Here is a 10,080-nt window from a genome sequence, read left to right on the forward strand (position 1 = left end):
TTGTAGCTTTAGAAAGTCCCCTTTACTTCCCTGACTGGGCCTTATATAAACTAGGGCTCCCTAGCTCCCTCTAGCGACTAGAAGCTGGAATGACACCCCTAGCAGGCCTGTACATGCAAGTTTCACAGCAATAGGGAAATACATAGCATTACATTACATGACATTTTATAAAACTGACATATACCAACTTCCCATGATTAAGGAGGGACGACAGCACACCAAGTGACCCTTTTGTAGTGACGGGCATTACAGTCCCCGTACACTACATAGGGTCTTTTTTTGGTGCATTTTGAGGTTTTTGCGACCAGTTTTTTTGCCGTGTTGAAAGGGGTAGTCCCAAAAAAATATTCTACATTTTTCAAACCAGCACCTGCAGATGAATACTATAATTGTATGTAATTAAAACTGTATAGTGCCAACTGCTCTTTGCTCTTTTTTCTAAATTTTTTGTCCAGCTCACTGAGATGGAAGCACATGCTCAGTTCTATCCTTCAACTGCCACTGGCTTCAGCAGACAGGACACACACCCTGAGATGCCAGGTTGAAATAAATCTAGCAATTGGAGCAATGAATGGGGAGATCTCTGGATCCATGTGAGGTACAGGGCTGGTTCTAGCTTTGTTAGAAATCATGGGATAACCCCTTTAAGGCCTCTTTCACATGGGCGTTGCGGGAAAATGTGCGGGTGCGTTGCGGGAACACCCGCGATTTTTCCGCGCGAGTGCAAAACATTGTAATGTGTTTTGCACTCGCGTGAGAAAAATTGTGCGTGTTTGGTACCCAAACCCGAACTTCTTCACAGAAGTTTGGGCTTGGGATCGGTGTTCTGTAGATTGTATTATTTTCCCTTATAACATGGTTATAAGGGAAAATAATAGCATTCTGAATACAGAATGCTTAGTAGGTGATCAATTGAGGGTTAAAAAAAAAAAAAAAAATGAACTCACCTTCTCCTCTTGTTTGCGTAGTTCCCGGTCTCTTCTTTACTTCTTTAATGATGAGCTGTGGGCTAAAGGACCTTTGGTGACGTCAGATCACATGCTCCAATCACATGGTCCATCACCACGGTGATGGACCATGTGATTGGAGCATGTGATCTGACGTCACCACAGGTCCTAGCCGGTAGTTCATCATTAAAGAAGTAAAGAAGAGACCGGGAACTACGCGAACAAGAGGAGAAGGTGAGTTAATTTTTATTTATTTTTTTAACCCTCAATTGATCACCTACTAAGCATTCTGTATTCAGAATGCTATTATTTTCCCTTATAACCATGTTATAAGGGACAATAATACAGTGAATAGACTGTCACCTAGCAACCATGCGTGAAAATCGCACCGCATCCGCACTTGCTTGCGGATGCTTGCGATTTTCACGCAACCCCATTCACTTCTATGGGGCCTGCGTTGCGTGAAAAACGCAAAATATAGAGCATGCTGCGATTTTCACGCAACGCACAAGTGATGCGTGAAAATCACAGCTCATGTGAACAGCCCCGTAGAAATGAATGGGCCGGTATTCAGTGCGGGTGCAATGCGTTCACCTCACGCATCGCATCCGTGCGGAATACTCGCCCGTGTGAAAGCCTAAGTCTCCAGCTGTTGGCATTTTTGTAGCAGTGTTTTTTCACCCTTGAGATACAATTTTTCTATCAATGGCATTTATTTTTGCAAATGGCAACATGCTCATAGATGTTCAATGTTTTTCTTTGTTTTGCAGCTTAAAAAATGCGTGTGCAATGTGAATGGGGGGGGGGGGGGGTTTCACACACCCCGCACCCCTGCCAATCAGACAGCGAAGTCTTATCCTGAGGATAGTCCATCACTTGTAAATAGTTGGTCAACCCCTTTAAAAAACACTTAGGGTACTTTTTACACTAGCGTTAGTGTGATCCGGCAGGCAGTTCCGTCATCGGAGCTGCCTGCCGGATCCGCCAATCAGTGTGACAACTGACAGCATTTGTAGACGGATCCGGGTGCGGATCCATCTACAAATGCATTGAAAGAACGGATCTGTCTCTCCGCTTGTCATGCGGATAAACAGATCCATCTTGCAGTCTTTTTCACAGTTTTCCCGGTCTGCACATGCGCAGACCGAAAAGACGCCTCCGTCCTTAAGTTGTTTCGCAATGCCGGATCCGGCACTAATGCAAGTCAATGGGAATTAATGCTGGCATTCCAGCGACTGATCAGGCATTTTGGACGGACATAATACCGCAGCATGCTGCGGTATTATGTCCGCCCAAAACGCCCGACAGTGACTGAACGGAAGGCATACTGATGCAAACTGAACGTATTTCTATCCATTCAGAATGCATTGGGATATGCCTGATTAGTTCTTTTCCGGCATAAAGCCCTTTTGACTGAACTCTATGCCGGAAAAGAATAACGCAAGTGTCAAAGTACCCTTAGAATGCTTGACAATAAAATACATTAATAAAGTAACTTACATATGGAGTGAGTAATATCCCAGTTCCGATGCTTCCTGGATTCCCCGCCGGTCTTTGCTTCTTGGAACAGCTCTATACAAACATGTGACAGCCGGTGATTGGCTGCAGTGGTCACATGTCTATATCGAGAGGGACCGGGATATGCACATGTGAATAGAGCCTTAGTACTGGAAGGGAGCAGATAAGTGCAATTCTTGTTTCATATATGCCATATTCCAGAGCCTAATTTATAAAGGGGGTTAAAGCTGGAAATCCCCTTTAAGTTCTGGGCCAGTGGTCCTCTGTACAGCTTCTTTTCTAGAGTCTAGAACCAGCTGGAACAATGCTAGTAGCAGATCTCTTATTCATGTCAGTAGATCCTGCTGTACTGCTTGTATGAACTAAGTAACAGAGCCAGTCACTGATTCCGGATGGATCATTCCAACCAATGGTGTAGATATTGTTGGGATTGGTATATATGGGATGGAGGTTAGCAATGACAACATTCAGAGGCTTCAGAGGTTAAAAATATAACTTGGCTTTATTTGGTCCAGCAACAAAACAGTGACTTCACATAGAGATCAGTTCACAGATAACAGTATTTAGAGCACAGATGTTCCACTGCGGCTACTGTGCCTTCCTAGACTCAGACCTTGTCTGGGCTTGTCAACAGTTTTATGCATCAGTAAGGAGTCCAGCAGCATTGCCTGGGGTAATTGGGGGGAAGGGGGGATGTACTGGAGGGGGAGGGAATGGCAGGTCCCACTGCCAACCTACCTGCCATTCCAAAAAAATCCAGGCCCGGAAAACAAAGGTGCTAAAATCCTCAGCAAAGAAAATTTACTGAGGTAACCCAACTTTCCTGGATTTTTTTTATCTCACCTACATTAAAAAATGTAGATGAGATGTACACCCCCTCCAGGTGTCTCCAATCTACCTATGTATTCTATGATAGATAGACAGACAGGGGGACAGATAGAGGGGAAGACAGACATACAGAAAGACAGACAAACTGAGAGACAGACAGACAGATATGGCCATTGTGGATGGTGTTCCAGGTCTTACAGACTAATGGGCATGAGGGTACTAAGTTAACTCCATTTAATCCATGGACCGGCAGCTGCAGCAGGTGTTCTTCTTTTGGGTCCTTTTTTTTATCCATTTACGGAACCGGTTCAGGCGGGATGTTCTCATAGTGATCTTCTCTGTTTTGGATGTTCTCTTTGTGATCTCCTCCGCTGCTTTAGGTGTTACCTTCATGATTTCCTCCTCCTCTGTTTTAAATGTTACCTCCATGATCTTTTCCTCCTCGGTTTTAGATGTTCTCTTCATAATTTTCTCCCCCTCTTTTTTGGCAACTTTAAGTTTTTTAATAATTGGCATTTCTTTCTTGATATTATCTATTTGTGGTCTGATGTTGTTTTTCTTAATTTTCAATACAGGTTTTTGAACAACTACAAAATGAGAAGGAAACCATCAGCAGGTAATAGATATAACAGAATCTATCCTGTTAATATTGTAAGCAATGCAGTAATATAGTGATGCAGCTAATCAGCAGACATGAGCTGTCTCATCTCTGAATTCTGGGGTAATAGAAGGACCCCAATTTGTGTGATGAGCAGATGTGTGAGGTAACCCTAAGCTCTGCCTGTACCCCGCTTATATATGTTATTATATAGAAATTATTACCTGGCTTCTCCACTCGAACCATCGCTAGATCAGTTGCCTGTTTATGTTCACGCCGGCGCCAGGCCTTGTACTTGTAACTGTGAGACAGAGAAATGTCCTGACATAAGTCGGTACAGATGACAATCTTCAGTTCCCCATCAGAATATACCCATGACCCCCCTCCCCCACTACAGGGGGTGAGATATAAAGGTGCAGTATGTAACAGGCAGGAAGGATATAGTGCCATAGTCTATATCTCATCATAATACAGCACCGGAAAAGGGGGGACAGCGGTTACCTGATTATATCCCTGCCCCATCCGGACCCTGTATTATAACCTTGCTGCAGTAGTTACTGTGCCCCCTGTAGGTCAGACAGTACAGTGTATAGAGAATAATGTGATGTGTAGAGTAGAAAAAAATTGGAAACTCACCAGCAAAAGATGATAATGGCACCGGCAACCAATAGAAATATGCCTAGAGGCAGGACAACACGGTACATGACTGGTAAAAAAGACACAAGATGCTCGTTATCAATTCTTATCATAGAGAACATATTCTACAAGACATTGTCCAACATCTCTAGATCCTCCTGATGCCAGCAGTGCCCTTCATGAGGACATTATCAGGTAGGCACTGGCAGCTTGGATGGGCATGGAGGGGGTAATTGCTGGACTGTGGGCTGGTAACGTCATTATATGTTCCAGCATCACTTTATAGGACTGATCCCCCAAAGGAGCAGCTTAGTGGCTGTTCTCCTCCACTACAGTCAGGGCTTGGTAGAGGATGATGAGAGCATAATTAGGAGAGGAAGGAATTGACTACTCACTGTTATTTGCACCAGCGCTGTCCTGACCGGGGGTTGTCCTCCCTGATCCTGGGAAAGTCACTGTCCATGAAAGAATGAAGGAAAATAAAGACATGAAAGCAATAATAGCGGCAGCTGAACCCCAAAACGGGGACACGAGGAGACAGAAGATAAACATTGAATAAGATTAGAAACCTTGCAGCTTTCTTTCTGAAATATCCTCCCTCTTGTCCAGGGGGTTGTGTACGGTATTGCAGTTCAGTGCCATCCAAGTAAATAGGGCTCAGCTACAATGCCGCACATAGCCCACTGTCCTATAACCTGAGCTCCAAGCCACAGAGATACCAGCCAGGTTTGCATCTAGGACCCGTAATCATGTAAGGATAAATACAATATTCAGCCCCCATTCAGTAAGATAAAACCCCAGTGATAATATCCATTACCTGCAGGTGTTTTTGTGGGCTTTCCGTGAACATAAAATGTAAAAAATAATAGCAATAGAAGAGCAATTCTTCTCAAATCCATCGTCTCCAACAACTAACCCTCAAAAGAATGCAGTGCACCCCAACACATAGAAGCTTCTACACAGCATTGTGATGTCACACAGCTTCAGTATTGTAAGGGGGCGGGGCTTCTTTCTACTGCTGATGTCATCCGAGATCTAGTCTGAATGAAGAACTGTATATAGAGCAGTAATGTTTAGGTTTCAAAGTGTTTTATTTATTCACAATGATAAAAATCATGAATACAATATTGTATATCTAAATGATACAAAATCAGTAGGTTTCATACAAATCAGTTTGTACATTCGGAGTGAATGTCATTATATCAATATCAGTTAGGACAAAACATAAACAGTAAACACAAAATAATAAAATAAAATTAACATGAGGAGATCATGTCGAGAAAATATGGTTAGTGGTCCTAAAGCTTTCAGACCTTACCACTCGCAAGATGACCCATAGTTAAGAAGTTACGATCAACATACCCCAAGAATCTCAACATCTATAATGACATACCATGCTGCACGTTCAACGAGTATGAGAAAGACAACCAAGGCCCCCAAAGCTTCTCAAAAGACTCATATGTGTCCTGGCGAATGGCTGTAAGTCTCTCATATAGCAATATTTTGTTGATTCTATCTACTACCGCTTGAAAGCTAAGTTCCGCCGTTCTCCATTTATATGCAATATGGATCCTGGCAGCTAATAGCATGTGCTGAGATAGTTTAAATTTAGAATATGATAGCCAAGAAGATTTGTCTCCAAGAAGGCATAAGGTAGGTGACAGCGGGAAGGCACAGTCCAGCACAGAGGAGATAAAGTTACAAATCCTACTCCAAAATCGTTGTACTACTGGACAAGACCACCAAATGTGATAGACCGTACCATCCACCCCACATCCCCTAAAACATAAAGGAGAGACTTCTGGGTAGATACGGTGAAGTCTACATGGTACTAAATATGCCCTGTGAAGAACCTTGAGTAATTTGCCAAGAAGTCTTAGTCAAGGTCTGAGAACATTGATGCCATTTAGCTATAGAGAGGTCTTCCTGGATGTCCCCCTCCCACTCCAACATGTACGGCAGCTTAACCCCTTCCGGTGTAGCATTTAGCAACCCGTAAATCCTGGAAAGTAACCCTTGCTTGTATAATGAATAAGTAGTAAATCTCTCAAAGGGGGTAAAATCCAGTGCCATGTTACTAATCTTCAGGGAATGGAGGCACGAAAAGATTCGAACAGCATTAAATGACTCGCTGTCCGGGAGGGCATATTTCTCTTTAAAGTCGGCTAGGGATATAAGTTTCCCCCTAATCAGGAATCTATGAAGTGTAGTGAACTTATTGGAAATCCACCACTGAAAAGCTCCTATGTGAAGACCTGGGGGGAACATTGGATTGCCAAACAGGTGAAAAAGCGGTGTGTGTTTAGATTGAAAGCCTGCTTTGAATCTAACAGACCGTCACAAAATCAGTGAGTGATGTGATAACGGTGAAGCCGCTCGAATGGTTAATGGTAAAGGAGTAGTGTTCCAGAGCAAGGCTCTCCAAGTCCAGGGTGCAAAAAGAGTTTGTTCCAGGGATACCCACAAGGGGAAGACCTCTGGTTTTAAGTGGGTCAAGAACAATTGAGCCAAACAGGCTGCTTTATAGTACTTAGTGAAATCTGGAACAGAGAGACCTCCCTGGGATTTGTGTCTGCACATTGTGGACTTGGAGATTCTGGCCCGTTTACCAGCCCATATGAACTTCATTGTATCAGCTTGTATGTTGCGAAAATCTTTGGTAGGGACTTGAACCGGAAGGGTTCGGAATAAATAAAGGAGGCGAGGTAAGACTACCATCCTGACTATATGTATTCTCCCAATCCATGAGACCGGCAGCGAGCCCCAATTTTTATAATCTTCTCTAATTCTGCGATATAACGGGAGATAATTGAGTTTGTATGTCATGCTTAACTTAGCAGGTATTAAGGTCCCCAAATACTGATTATGTGTGGATAGTTGAGAGAAAGAAAAGTTTTGTGAGAGGAGAGATTGAAGGGATGGGGGGGAATTACACATTAAGAGTTCAGATTTCTTGTGGTTTATTTTTGAGTCCAGAGGCTATGGAAAAGGTCTTTAACAGCTTCAACATGTTTGGGAGCGAAATAAGAGGATTAGACAGGGATAGTAGGAGGTCATCGGCAAACAAACTCAGTTTATATTCAGTGTTTCCTACCTTAAAACCTGATATGTTAGGGTCATTCCTAATGGAAATAGCAAGGGGTTCCATGGCCAGGGCGAACAAAGCAGGGGAGAGAGGGCAACCTTGACGGGTGCCTCTGAGGATTTGGATTGCAGTGGGATGTGTTGTTGGGAGTTTAAGGTATGCAACAGGCACTGAATATATAGCCTGAACCGCCTGCAAAAAAGGGCCCTTGATACCCATGCTGAGTAGTACTTTATACAGGTAATCCCAGCTAACTGTATCAAAGGCCTTTTCTATATCCAGGGCCAAAATAGGAGTGTGGCCATTCAGTAAGTGATTGCAGAATTGTGTGATGTGTGGCGTTAAAGTTGGAGAGAACTTTTTGTAATACAGGGCTGATAAGCCGTCTGGCCCTGGAGCTTTGCCTAGTTTTAAAGAATTAATCGTATAGCTTACCTCCTCAGAACTAATGGCTCTACCTAAATCACCCAGTGCATCAGAGGTCACCTGGGGGAGTGGGGGAGTGGAATCGAAGACAGGAAGTTATCCCTGGTTGATTCCTGTCCACTTCCCGTTCCCGTATAAAGCTGTTGATAAAAAGCATGAAATGTATCGTAAATAGTGTTTGGGTTAGAAGTTATATGGCCGGAACGTGAGCGGATTTGGAAAACTTGATTAATTTTCTGTTTGGCCTTCAGCTGACGGGCTAACATTTTGTCGGGCTTATTAGTATACTTGTAAAAATACGAAGCAGTCCACCGTAGGGCTTTTTCCGTATCATTTGACAAAATTAGGTTTATTTGCATTTTGGTGTCTTTGACTGCTTTAAGTAGATATAAGGAGGGTGACCTCTGATGCGCCTGTACCAGCCTACCAAGTTTAGACTTAAGAGCCAGGAGGGCTGCCTGCCTCTCCTTTTAGATGAGACGCTTCTCTAATCAGCCTACCCCGTATGTAAGCCTTATGTGCAAGCCACGTTAATAAGGGGTCTACATCTGGGTTCACATTTTCTGCAAAAAAAAATTTCATGTCCTCCTGGAGCCTATCACGGATGGCTGGACGTGTCAAAAATGATTCATTAAGCCTCCAAGAGAATAGTCGGCTTGTGGGGGTGTTTGGAGCCACATCAATCATTACCATGTCGTGATCGGACCAGGAGGACACGATATGTCTGCTATATGACAGAAAGGGGAGTAGAGAAGTAGATAGCAAAATTAGGTCAATACGAGTATATAAACTATGAGCCGGTGAATAATAAGTATAGCCCGTCAAAAATGATTCATTACGCCTCCAAGAGAATAGTCGGCTTGTGGGGGTGTTTGGAGCCACATCAATCATTACCATGTCGTGATCGGACCAGGAGGACACGATATGTCTGCTATATGACAGAAAGGGGAGTAGAGAAGTAGATAGCAAAATTAGGTCAATACGAGTATATAAACTATGAGCCGGTGAATAATAAGTATAGCCCCTTTGCATACCAAATCTGCTACAGAGAGAGATTCCATAACCTTCCTGATAGTGTTCTTGCATGAGGTTGGACGTGGTGTGGTGGGTGGGGCTGAACGATCCAACATAGGATCCATTACAAAATTGAAATCTCCACACCATATTAGTTTGTCATAGGTAAGAGACTCAAGCTTACGTTGTATATGGGAGAAGAACACAAGAGATTCATCATTAGGGGCATACACGTTGACTAGGCACCACGCCTCACCGTTAAAATCACCCAGTAAAATGACATAACGCCCATTTTGATCCACTATGGAGCGGGAAACCTGGAGTGGAAAGGTATTTTTAAGTAGGATCATGGCCCCTCTGCTCTTGGATTGAAAAGTGGAGGAGTAAAACCTAGTGTACTGAGGATGGAAGTACTTAGGGTGGGAGGATGCAGTGAAGTGGGTCTCTTGTAAACAAATAATATCAGGTTTATGCCTGCAATAGGATGAAAAGGCTGTTTTACGTTTTCTTGGGGAATTAAAACCCCACACATTATGTGTTAAAACCTTACACATGTCGTAATATAGCACAAGGTATTGTTAGAACAGGTCATAGTGAGTAGTATCTCGTATCTTACTGGACACAACATATGATCTCCAACAAAAATTATAACAGTTATAAGAACTAATGCAGTAGGGAGTGCAACATAGCACAGTATAAATGGGTTAATTGTGGTTATCAGAATAATAAAAAACAATCCTGACCCCACAATAAACAAGAGTCCCATGAGGACGGGCAACAAGTAAGTCCGATCCACCGATTCCCTTCATAAAAATATGTGAACCAAAAAGGGGTACAAAAGAGAAGAAAAAATAAAAAATATTGCGAGTTACCCAGACCCAGCGAGACACTGCAGTCCCAACATATCTGATGTGTAGCACTCAGGGTGCCGATGATGTGGATGCAGACTGAGCTGCCTAGGTGACCTTCGTCCACACCCGCACCGGGCGTTGAGGCCTAGGGTGCGCAGGTGGGCCCTCCGGACGGTC

The 10,080-nt window shown here is 43.4% G+C and overlaps 1 long non-coding RNA gene across 1 annotated transcript; it reads right to left on the minus strand.

The window, feature by feature from the left end:
• Positions 1-3,863: 3,863 nt before the first annotated feature.
• Positions 3,864-4,586, minus strand: LOC120997917. The gene is made up of 3 exons (XR_005778257.1): positions 4,528-4,586; positions 4,116-4,192; positions 3,864-3,880 (listed from the first exon to the last, which is right to left on the minus strand). It is a non-coding gene; the product is annotated as an uncharacterized LOC120997917 (long non-coding RNA).
• Between the last annotated feature and the right edge of the window lie 5,494 nt (positions 4,587-10,080).

Source organism: Bufo bufo, chromosome 4 (assembly GCF_905171765.1).
Source record: "Bufo bufo chromosome 4, aBufBuf1.1, whole genome shotgun sequence".
NCBI lineage: Eukaryota > Metazoa > Chordata > Amphibia > Anura > Bufonidae > Bufo > Bufo bufo.